The 13,315-nt window shown below is 33.5% G+C and overlaps 1 protein-coding gene across 1 annotated transcript in view; it reads left to right on the plus strand.

The window, feature by feature from the left end:
* Positions 1–13,315, plus strand: part of EYS (eyes shut homolog) — a 1,652,140-nt gene that overhangs the window by 1,069,562 nt on the left and 569,263 nt on the right.

Below are 13,315 nucleotides of genomic sequence, written 5' to 3' on the forward strand. Positions count from 1 at the left end.
AGGGTTCTAATTTCTACACACACATACACACACACACATTTACATACACATATACGTATATATACACATATGTACATACCTACATATATATAGGGGTGTGTGTGTGTTTCACTATGTGTGTGCTTGTTTATTTATTTATTTCTCTGTCTAAAACTCCATACTGTGGTGAATGGAAGTAGCAAGAGTAGGCATCCTTGTCTTATTCCAGATCTTAGGTGAATATCTTTCAGTTTTAAACTATTGAGTATGATGTTAGCTTTCTGACCTTGTCAAGTATAGCCATTATTATGTTGAAGTAATTTTCTTTTATTCTTAGTTTTCTATTTTTATCATGAAAGTACATTGAATTTTGTCATCTTTTTTCTGTATCTATTGAGATGACTGTATGATTTTCTATCTTTTATCTTTGTATATTCTGTATATTTTTATCTTTTTTTCTGTGATTAATTGATTAATTACCTGTTTGGTATGTTGAACCATTGATTAATTGATGTTTGGTATGTTGAACCATTCTTACATGCTACAGATAAATCACACTCGTTTGTGGTGTATGATCCCTTTTGGTTTTTAATATTTTGTTGAGTTTTGCATGTATCTTCATCAGGGATATTAGCAGGTAGTTTGCTTTTCTTGTGGTGTATATGACCGGCTTTCATATCAGAGTAATGGTGGCCTCATAAAATGTGTTTGGAAATGTTCCTTCCTCTTCCATTTTTTGGAAGATTTTGAAGATAATTGATGTTAATTCTTCTCTAGGTGTTTGGTAGAATTCACCAGTAAAGACACCTTGTCTGGGATTTTTTGTTTTTTGGAAGGCTTTTGATTACTAATTCAGTCTTCATACTAGTTGTTTGTTCTTTCAGAGTTTCGGTTTCTTTATGATTTAGTCTTGATAGGTTGTATATTTCGAGGAACTTATCTCTCTCTTCTAGGTTGCCCAGTTTGTTGGCATATAATTGTTAATAGTATTCTCTTATGATCATTTTTATTCCTTTAGCATCAGTCATAATGTCTCTTCTTTCATTTCTGATCTTTTTGAGTCTTCTTTGTTAGATTAGCAAAGAGTTTTTCAATTTTGTTGATCTTTTCAAAAACCCAACTCAGTGTTGTTGATTTTGTTTTTTGAATGAATATTTCAGTCCATTGACAAAGTGATTATTGATAGAGAAGCATTTACCATTGCCATTTCTTGTTTTCTGGTAGTCTTATAGTTCCTTTCTCTATCTTTTCCTCTTTTGCTGTCTTTTGTGTTTTGTTAATTTTTTTGTATTATATGCTTTGATTCCTTTCTCTTTTTCTTTTATGTAACTTCTATAGGTATTTTGTGTTTGTGTATTCTGTGTGTATGTGTGATTACCTCACGGTTTATATAAACTGTCTTAATATAGTGCTGCAACACTATATTAAGCTAACAATTTAGCTTCAGTCATATAAAAAATTCTTTACACACTAATTTCTCCCATTCTCACACATTATATTATTGTTGTCACAATTTATATCTATTCATATTGAATATCTTTTGACATGATTTTGTAGCTATTTTTATGAACTACCACTACAGTAACAGTATGTACTTATATATTTACCTTTACCAACAAGTTTCATAGTTTCTTATGCTATTGTGTTGCTGTTTAGTATCTTTTCAGTTCAACTTGAAGAACCACCATTAACATTTCTTGTAAGGTATATCTAGTGGTGATGAACTGCCTCGGCTTTTATTTGTCTGGAAAATGCTTATCTCTCCTTCATTTTATTTTATTTTATTTTATTAAGATTTTATTTATTTATTTGAAAGACAGAGATCACAAGTAGGCAGAGAGGCAGGCATAGAGAGAGGAAGGGAAGCAGGCTCCCTGCCGAACAGAGAGCCCGAGGCGGGGCTCGATCCCAGGACCCTGGGATCTTGACCTGAGCCAAAGGCAGAGGCTTTAACCCACTGAGCCACCCAGGCGCCCCTCTCCTTCATTTTAAAAGAGAGTTTTGCTGAATATGGTATTCTTGCTTGACAGTTTTTGTTGTTGTTGTTTCCTCTTGTCATCCACTCCCTTCTAGCCTGCAAGGTTTCTGATGATAAATCTGCTTATATAGTCTTATGAGGGTACCATTGTATATGTCATTCTCTTGCTGTTTTCAAAATTGTCTTTAACAGTTTGATTACAGTGTGTCTCACTGCGGATTAATGGTATCTGCCTGCCCAAGCTGCCATCTTCATTCTCCCTATAGATGTTAGACTGTGCTTGTCCCATCATGGCTCCAAGACTAACAAGACAGAAGCCAAACCTCTGGAACCCCTTCAGAAATGTGGAGTATTAGACATGCAAATCAATCCTTACCCTCCTCTGGGTGGAGCTAGGAGCTAGGTTTCTCTTCCTGATTGTATATACTATGCTGAAGGCCAGGTGTCCCTAAAAGAGTGTCCAGAATTACCCTATTGGCTTCCTTGGGTCTCGTTTTACATTTTCCCAGGGTAGAGGAGCCTTCAACTAGTTTCTAATTTCTTACAAAGGAAACTGGTATGTGAATTGTTGCTCAGTCACTGTGTTTGTGGGAGAAAGGAGACTGGTGCTTCCTACTTTGACATCTTGCTGACATCACTCCTCTGATTTTGTATTTTCCATAAAGTATTTTATGGAAAATACAAAATAGTAATATTTTACTAGAATTGTTTGTAAATTAATGTTGAAGACTTCTGAAACTTCATTGAACAAATGTATGACATTCAGCTTTAAGAAATATTGGTATTGAGCTTGAAAAGAGATGAGGTATGTGAATGAGGAGGAAAGCAGATAGGGCCATATGGTTTCCAAAGTCAGTTTGACATGAGGTGGTCATTCACTGGAATCTCAACCACAAATCAACATAATTTTATTCTACTTACAAGTTCATGTCTTAGGCACATAAATATTAAGCACTCTCCCTAGCTCTTTGGTACTCAAGCCAGACTCTTATCACAAAGAGCATGACAACTACATGGAGGAAAAAAATATTTATCTCGTACATATCTGTATACTTTTTCAGGAAACAACTTGGATTGTGGAAAAAATAACAGACCAAATAAGGACACTTAATTTTCAATCATGTCTACCAAAAAAATAATGAGTTTTTACATTGTTGACCATTACTTGAAATTTCTGTGCTTCGAACTACCCATTTGTAGATGATGAGTTTGGATTACGTTATTTTTAAAAGTCTATTTCAGTTCAAAATGCTATGGTTCTATGCTATATAGTAACCATTATATGTATTATATGTTATATGTATTACATATTGTATATACTTTATGTAATATATATTATATGCCATACACTATCATATGTTATTGCTATTTAATAATTATTATTAACATTTAATATTTATTTTTTATTTAACAGTATTTAATTATATTTTACATATTACTGAATGATGTATGTAATATACTACTTATAAGTACTTACTCAGTATGGATTACACAGGTATTTTTTATATTAAGATATTAACACAGTTGCAAATTCTATTATAGTGTGCTCACCTAAGATCATTTCCCCTCACTTTCATATAATATCTCTGAGGATACCTCTTGAGAGACTTCATTCTGGTGTTCCTTCTGTCCCTGCCTAAATTTCCATTTATTTGTAAAAGGTCTCAAAGAATTTTCATTTGTAAACTAACAAATCATTAAACCCTCACAACATATCTCATGTTCGTAACTTAAACTCTGAAAAAAGAAAAAAACAGATGACAGTTGAGATAAATGAATATCTATATTCACTTTTTTCCCCTGTGTTAATAGATATATTAAAATTGAAGTGCTTCAGTGTTCCCTTCCAAGTGGTTAAGGGGCAATGGGTAAAGTAAAGCAAGAAGTAATCCAGTTTATATTAGTTAGGGAATTCTAGTAATACATATAATTTTAAAACCCTGTTTAATTTTGCAGCATAATCTATGTAACTTAACAGCAAGTGGAATAAAATCAATTTTTGGCTTAAGTTCTTTGGGGATATTAATTTGGGAAATAGTTTTCTAGTGAAATTTAAGGTCTTAAGGCTAATTTAGCCAAAGGCTGGAGAACAGAGCCCTCAGGTGAATGATCTCACAAAAATCATAAGGTAAAATTTAAGGAGGCTGAGATTTGGGAAAATAAGTGAAGCATGAATTCAGAGAATTTATAACATAATCCATAAAGATGAAAATGAAGTAGTTCATAAAGTCAATTGTAAAATGTTACATAATCCAAAATTATTAAAACTGCCTTTATCTGACTACACCAGCTCCTTCAAAGACAAAAAGTGCAGTGTCTAGTTACATGGCATGGTAAGAATAAAACAGTTTTCTGATAATTAAGAACGAACTCTCTTAGTGCTAAGACTTTATGAATATGTTGTCTTGGAGGCACATTCCATTTTCTTCATGACATAAAACAGTGCTTTCTTAGAAATCAGTGACCTTGGTACAAACATTAATTCAGAAGAGGTAGTAGAGCTTCAGGATTAAGAATTAGGGCTCTGGAGCTGAATCTTAGCTCCCCCAATTCATAGCCATGGACCTTGCACAAGTCTTTTACCCTTTCTTGGCTTCTTTTTCTTCATTTGCAGAATGGAGATGCCACCATTTTAGGATTGCAATAAGAAAGATTGATATTTCATAGTGTACATTAAACGACTGTTAACCTTTTCTATTATTTTGAGTTTCTTTCCCACGGGAAAGTGTAATTCTGTCTTATGCTAAATAAACACAAGAAGTTTTTTTTGAGGTTATTTCTAGTCCCATGTACTCCACTTTGGAAATAAAAGTTTTGAGATTGATTGTGATACACAAATGGATATCCATGTTATGAAATACTTAATTTCATTCCATATGCTAATAATTTCTTAAGTACTTAGTATAAATATAATTAACTTTTTGTTTTCCTAATGTTCACTGTATGTTTTATTTTTGCAGCAATCACTTACAAAAGTTTTCAGTGAAAATGCAGTTTCCTGTCATTTAAAACAGTATAACTTATCTTTCCAGAATAAGAAAGGAGAAATTATTTTCTGCAGTTTCATAAAGCCTTGTTCTTCACTGTCACTCTTGTCTGCTGACTATTCTTTAGGCTCCAATACCTTATCCATTTTTCTTTAACACTGATATGAGGAATCATATCGTCTATATAACATAAAGGAACATTCATCTGCTCATTTCTTCAGCAAGTAAGCAAACATTCTACAACATGTATTCCTCTTTTAAGCGGGGTCTAGTATATACTCTGAGTTCATTACAAATATTAGTTTATTGGGTCCTTATAACAACCTTGTAGATAGACAATTATCTGTATTTTACAGCTGAGGAAATTGAAGCACAGTGAGATTAAACGACTTGCTCAAGGACACACAGTTGGGGATTGGTGGGATCATGATTGTATTTGAACCCACACAGCACAGCTCCAAGATCCACTATGTTGTGTTATCTCACTATGGTTTTGGAACTACAGAGGAGAAACCTGTTGGATATTCCAAGGATGTGTAGAAGTAGGATCATTTTAGAAAATTTTTCTTCCTGCAAAAATATGTGTATAAAGTATCCTTCCTTATAAAACTATTGTCTTTATTATAGTAGTTAATAGTTACTGAGCACTTTCTCTTTGTGGAGTGCTCTACAGCTATTCATACTTGATATTTCATTTCATACTTTCAGTAGCTCCTTGAAGTAGATAATATTACTAATTCCATTTCACAGAGGAGGGAATTGAGGCACGCAACAGTTGAATGGCCTGATTTTGGTTACAAAGCTATTGAGTGATAAGGACCAAATTTAAGCATGTGCTTTTAAAATATGTTGTTCTCCTTTACTACAAGTATCAATGTCAGACACCTTTTACCAGCCCACATTATTCTTGGTTTGTCCTAATACATGACTTTAATGCAATGTGTATTTCAAACAAAATTCAAGTAACATTTTATATTATTAATGAATGAAAAATTCTGGCATAATGTGTTTTTTTGGGCTCACATATCTTCTGGGACCTCCTTTTAAGTCAGTTTATACCCTGAAAATCATCTTAATTCATTAGTATGTTTTAAATGAGGTAATAGCAAGGAGAAATAGAGCAAAAATATGATCATTTATTTATCCACAAAAAGCCTATCTAATTATATGTATTTATCCGCCCATCCGTTCCTCCGTCCATCCATCTACCCACCCATCCATCTAGAGAGTATCCCCTGTGTGTTAGGCATTGTGCTGTGCTGGGGATTCACTGTTGAGTAATCAGATAAAGTTCTGTATTTTGTGGATCTTACTAATGAAAATATTCACAAACTCTCTGTACCTTCTTGGGGTCCATGTTTTCTTGGCAACAAAAACAAATCACTCCTTTTGAGTAAGGGTATGTATGGTTTATTACTAAATAAACATAGGAAAGCACCATTCAAGAAAAATAAATGAATACAGGCATATCTCGGAGATATTGCAAGTCCAGTTCCAGACCATTACAATAAAGCAAATATCACCAGCAAAGTGAGTCAAATGATTTTTTTATTTTCCAGTTCATATAGAAGTGATGTTTACTCTATACTGTAGTCTATTAAGTGTGCAATAGCATTGTTTAAAAGAACATTCTATGTATCTTTATGCTCAAGATCATCATCTGAGTTTTCAGCCAGTCATAATCACTAATCACAGATCACCCTAACAAATATAATAATAATGAAAAAGTTTGAAATATTGCAAGAATTACCAGAGTGTGACACAGAGACGTGAAGTTGAGCAAATGCTAATGGAAAAATGGTGCTGATACACATACTTGATTCAGGTTACCGTAAACCTTCAATTTATAAAAAAAAACGTAATTGTGTGAAGTACAATAAAGTGAAACACAATAAACTGACATATGACTATACTTGCCTACTAATTAGATGCCCCTCTGTAAGAAGAGATAAATTGTTTTTAATTGGTTTTAAAAGACTTGCAGATGAAAACTAATGTGAAAAGTTCGAAATACTGAATTGAATATGTTTATACAGGCTATTTTGTTTGGTTTTGCTTTTTCTCTGAAAACTGCTCATTCTTTTATTATGCTGTTTATTTTAAAACAACATGTAGCACTTCTGAAAATTATATAACCATATTCTTTATTTTAAGGAATCTTAGCTAATATCATTCATCAAGTGGTAATAGTATTCTGAAAATGCTAAATTTTAAACTAGAAAGCATATTTTTAAATCTCCAAGTATCTTGTTCCATATGGAATATGCAAAATCCATATGTGTATGAGCAGTCACCTGCCCTTCTTATACCTGACAAAAAGGTCTTTCATTCATCTATCATCCATTTCTGGAACATGAATTACATACCAGTGTGCTAGAGACTAGGTGAATGAAATCCTAAAACATCATCTTTGCTATGAATTATCACATCAGCAAAAACTATATCAAAATACCTCTTACAAAAATCAAAAGACACAAATACTCCTCTCAGTGTTAAGTTCATTAGCACCAGCTAAGATTCTCTTTGAGGAGCATTATCCGAACAAAACCAGTCATTATGGAACAGTCATGTTCAGTCACCATCTAGAAAATCACTGGAGGAATATTTCAAATAGTCAACATTTAACTCCTTCCAGTGCAATTTAAATTTATGATTTTAAGTTTCCTGATAGCCTCATTGAAGAAGTGAAAAGAAGCAAGCAAAATTAATTCTAGTAATCCATTTTCTTTAACCCAGTATGTCATTTCAAAATGTAATCCACATGAGAACATTATTAATAAGATATATTACATGCTTTTTCTTCATAATAGATCTTTGAAATCTAGTGTTTCTTACATCTCAGTTCAGGCTAGCCACATTCCAAGTGTTATAGCTGCAGGTAGTATTGAACAGAACAGCTCTACAAGAAAACTACTCAGTGTTACGATAAGCTACTTTATATTGCATTTGTTTGGCCTTTGGATGTAGCACTATTTGTTCATTCTTAAGCAACTGTTTATTGTGCTTTTACTTTTTGTTAAATGATGTGCATGCACTAAGAACACAACATGTACAAAAGGCCCTACTATTTTGAGTTTGGAAAATTGAAGGAGAGATAAAATTCTAATAAACTGTTCCAAAGCAGTGCATCTTGAAGATCTGGAGATACAAAGGGATGGGAAGATGTAACCCAGCCAAGGTCATACCGGGTGAATTGAGTCTGAAAAGATGGCAGTGACAGCCTGGAAAAGAGAGCTGTTGAGTACATACTAATAGGGAAAAAAACCAAAAACCAAAACAAAAACAACAACAACAACAAAAAAAAAAAACAGTGTGATTAAAGACAAGGGGAAAAAAATAAGGAAGGAAGTGCTAACAATTCAGCATTCTCAAAATACACAGTATGTTAGGAGGGAATAAATGATGAGGATGAGTTGGAGGCAGGGGCTAGATCTTGGAAAGCCTTAGATGTCATTTTAAGTAGCTGGAATTCATCCAGCAGGACCAGACTTCAAGTTTTTAAGTTTTAAATAAATTACATTAGCAGCTATATGGGAGTGTATTTGGGAGAAGAGCAGAGGATGGTTGGTGGCTTAGGTAGGAGAGGACTGAAGAGTCTAGAGAAAAAAAATCTCAATTTGAACAGGGAAATGAGAGTTAGAGGAGAGGAAAAATTTTATAAATATTTGGATAAAAACCAATAAGACATATAACAATTGAATTTAAGTTGAAATAGTGTGTAAAGTCATGGACAACAGTCAAGTTTCTATTCTGGGCTGATTAGGTAGCTGAGAAAAACCAACCCTGAGGTAGAAAATATTGGAAGGCAAGCAAGTCGAAAGGAAAGATGATAAATTCACTTTTGTACCTATGAATCTGAAATGCCTCAAGGAGTATCACGTCGAGATTTCCACGAGACAATGGATGAAGCTCCAAAGTAAGATCTGACTGGTTTTGTGCTGTAACTGAAGCAACGAGAGGGAATGAGATTACGCAAAGAGAGTACAGGATTCTAAAACCACCTTTGAGAAAACAAAGTGGTTCAAATTCCCCACATATCTTTCTAGAAATGATTGGCATTCTTAGTATATCTCCACAGGGCTGACAGAGGAGTGTTTCTAAGATATTGTACCATTGACTTGTTTCAAATTCTTCAGCCGCCTTTCTTACTGGTTTGTAAACACAGACTTTATCTGAGACCTCCATTTGCCAGAGGCATCATATTCATCCACATTGTGGTTCCATGTAGTTGCATCAAGAACCCGTTTGCCCTGTGCCTTTGTCATATGCCCCTAACTCTCCTGGAAGATCCCCGTTAGTTGTCTGGACCCAGTGAGCTCCTGTTGTCCTGTATTCTAGTTCCTCAAGGCAGCTTTCCCTGACAGTGAAGTCAGAGTTAATCTCCCTTAATAGAATTCCATAGCAACTTGTATTTATGTCTATTCTAGCATTTCTCATCTTGTTTTTACTGTAGTCGTGACTTTGTCTTCTCCCTCTATAGTACATTCTTTTTGAAAGTATGTCACATACTTCTCTTGTTTATTTGCTTTTTAATCTTCACTGCCTATATCTGGATCCACAAGGATTCACACATATTTACTGAGTAAAAAATGCTGAATTTAATTTTATTTTTGGATTGTATTAATTTCAGTAGAATAGAATTAAATTTGCATGAGGGTTGCTAATAAATATGAAAGAATATACAGTTGTTGACAGGGGTATAGTTTCATGCTGAAAATGCTTTGACCAGTTACAATTTCTGATATTTGAGATCATATATTGTGGAGGCTTGTATAAAACATATCATTTTTTAAACTTTTAAATATAGCTTATTAAATATATCTTATTAAATATATCTTTTAAATAAGCTTTTAAATATATCTTTTTTGTCTCTTTGTCTTTTCAAGAAATCTATTAATACAAAGTAGAGAAAGATATCTATAATAATTAGTCTTCTCCTTTGCCCCTTCCTATACTTACTGCATTGGCCAGAATTTCCTGTTTTCCTAAACTGACTAGAGCCAATTTGGCTCTTAGGCCATTGTGAGTGTTTTTTGTAAGTATCTAGAGAATTTACTAATTAGAGGTGGGTAGTATCTTCATGTCCCTTTCCCCACAACCTCACCAGCAGGGTTATGTTACAAAATAAACAAGCCTAGATTAAATTCTGTTAAATCTGCCATGAAGCATAAAAAAATTCTACCACCGTATCTTTTAGCCTGGGTAAATCTCATATGTCCTTGGCCCCTTAAGTCATGTTTTGAATAAAAGATTAATTTTAAAGCTAATACATCACATTTTAGTGGCAGCAACAGCAAACAGCTTCATGGTACAATAAGGTGAAGAAAACATGCTTCTTCTGTAAAGTGGAAAAGAAATGACAAATAAGGCTGCATACCTAAAGTCATTCTCTGTTGGCTCTGTTCTTAGTTATGAAATCTTCCTAAATGATTGTAGTACTCATTTCTTTAATAAAGAAATATTAATTAACAAAATATATTTTTTGTATTTTGACAAGGACATCTGAAGTGTTAAGTAACCAACTTTCAAGTACGGATTACTGATTAAGATGTTTCATTTACCTATTGCTTCATAATAAATTATTCCAAAAAATTGAGTTCTGAAAACACCAGATATCATTTATTTGCTCACAAGTTTGCAGTATTGAAGGGTCCATTGAGGAGAGCTTACTTTTTGTTCCACTTGGAAACTTCTGGGGCTAGAATGTCCAAAATGACTCTTTCATTCATGTGTCTTATGTCCCAGTCCAGATAATTAGAAAAATAGAATGCTGACCATGCCTCTGTAATTCACTATTTTTAACTCTCGGTCTTTTGTTTTGTTTTGTTTTGTTTTTTTCTCTCTTTCTCTCTGCCTGTTGCCTCTCCATATGGCTGGTATGGGTTTTTTTTCACGTACCATGTGGCCATCTCAGGTTACTGACTACTCTGTGTGGTGACTGACTTTCTTCAGAGCACAAAAACAGAAGCTGCTAGGCCTTCTTAATTTCTAGGCCTCTAAAATATCACTTCTGTTGCTTTCACAGTGCCAGGTCAGCTGATATCAAAAGTTGAGGAGAAATAGATTCCATTTCTTGGTAGAGAAATGGCAAGTTCATGTTAAAAAAAGAAAGTGTATAATAGAGATAAGACTGCAGACTTAGGAATGTGATCTACCACAAATACTTAAACATATTAACCAAAGACCCCTAAGGTGTTTATTAGAAGTAATTCATACCCATCCATACATTATGTAATTTATACTTACATATTTTCAGATTGCACTACAGACAATAAAATTCTTTGAAGTGTATTCTAGTAGTGCTTATGTAGATTATACACTAATTGTTCTGTTGTTTGTGTGGCATATACCAAGTATGGGATATCAAAAGCTTCAGGTTGTGACTTTCCTATGAGTACCCGCAAACCGCATTCTTCAGTATCTGATCCCCCTTCACAATGACTTGAGCTGCCTGGACTTTTGTGGCATGCCTGAACACAGTGGAGGGCCTGGGGTATAGTGTGTCCTATAGTGATATTCTAGATGATACTTCTCTGTTCTCCCCAAAGGCTCTCTCCATTTTCTGTTGTCATTACTTCACACTCCGAAAGGTGTGTTGCCCACATGTTACCATTTCTAATTATTTCTGTTGTCTAACATTTCACTTCCCTTCTCTTTTTGTGCCTTTTCCCACCTACATTCCTGCTTTTTTTCTTTCATTTTCTTGCCACCAGTCATTCTTCCTGTGTCCTTGCTAGCATTCCTTAGATTACTAAAGCTGTTACCAACTGAAAAGAACTTTTTCTTTTGTGTCTTTACTTTTTGTTTTAATTTATTTTTGTTTCCTTGATTCTTATCATGGCTTCCTGATTTCTCTATCATTTCTTTTTACTTGAGGTTTTTCTGAATGGTTGACTTTATGTCTGGACATTTAAATAACTTAAATACAAACACCTGAATGATCCTTAAATGGTAAAAAGAACAAAAAACAATGAGAATGATAAAAATACCATTTAAAATAGTCATCTTTTATCAATTGTCCTTTCTTTAAAATTATGTGTGCCTTAATAAAAATTCCAGAAGCCACATAATTTGGATTAATTAGAATGATTTTTCAAAATCAGATACATTTTGAAGGTAAAGAAACTTGAAAGCATGTTACTTCAGGTAAAATTGATTTGCCATTGGCAGGGAAGAGAACACTTGTGTAGAGCATCATGTTTATATCCTTCTATGATTAACAAGAATCATCTTTGCAAAAGTGATCAAATAATTTATTTTTATTTTCCATGTGCACTTATTTATAGTGTTCTTAAATTTGGAGTTTATAATAATTAGAAACTCATTCAAAATTTTAATTGAAAGGTAGCTTAGCAATCAGAATTTAAATACTCCTGTATGTGGGGAAAAAAAAAAAAAACAAAAAAAAAAAAAACAGAATAAAATGACTGAACCAAATTCAGACAACTACTAAGGACAGCCAAGAGCAAAACCAATGTCAGCTGTGACTAAGAAAATTCTTGGTGTTTATGGAGGATTCCTGATTGATTTGTTTATTCCTAGATCTTTGTTGGGAAGATATAAATAGTGAAGAAAACAGGAAAAAGGCTGGAGGCTAAATTTAAGTGGGTAAGAAAGAAGAGGGAGAATTATTATAAAAGGAAAAAAATTTGGAATGCTGAAGAAAGAGGATAAGCAGTACATAGTATGAGTCAGAAAAGTGAAGAGTGAGGTTGGGTAAAGAATGAGAGGAGCTTGGGACTAGCTGCTTTAATGTGGGCTTTATGAAGAGGGAAGGATGTTTAAAAATACTTTTTAGGAAATCTCACTATACAACTACCCTCATCCTGCCTACCTTTGGCGTTTTAGAAATTTTTAGTGATGACATACCTTACTTTTAATGTTTTAATGGTATTGTGGAGTTATTTGCACTTTTTTGGGATATGTAGCTGTGATAGAATAAAATTTAAATAAAACAAGAAAGGATGCTAAGTTTAATTTTTAAATGTACTTAGTCCAAGACATTATTAATAAACTGTGCTTCTGTTCCTACCTACCATTTGATAGAATGATAATGATTTTGTGTAGCTTCTCACGAAGTAATAGCCAACATGTATTGAACACTTGCTCTGAACTAATCTGCTAAGAACCTTACAGAAAATAGTTCCCTCATCACAACCCCAAGAAGTAGAAACTATTATAATCTCCATTTTAAAAGGGAATGGTTTGAATTTTGACAAATTAAATGAGGCCCCTGGGAAAACTGATGAAGTCTCAGAATAGTTTCACAATGATAACCCTATTTATGACACTGCTGTTAAAGTGAAAATGAAAGTAAAAGATGTTATTTCATATTATTATATAATTTTATTAGGGGAGTTATGCCCTCCCA

This window comes from Lontra canadensis, unplaced genomic scaffold (genome assembly GCF_010015895.1).
Source record: "Lontra canadensis isolate GAN:19392208 unplaced genomic scaffold, GSC_riverotter_1.0 scaffold27, whole genome shotgun sequence".
NCBI classification, from domain to species: domain Eukaryota; kingdom Metazoa; phylum Chordata; class Mammalia; order Carnivora; family Mustelidae; genus Lontra; species Lontra canadensis.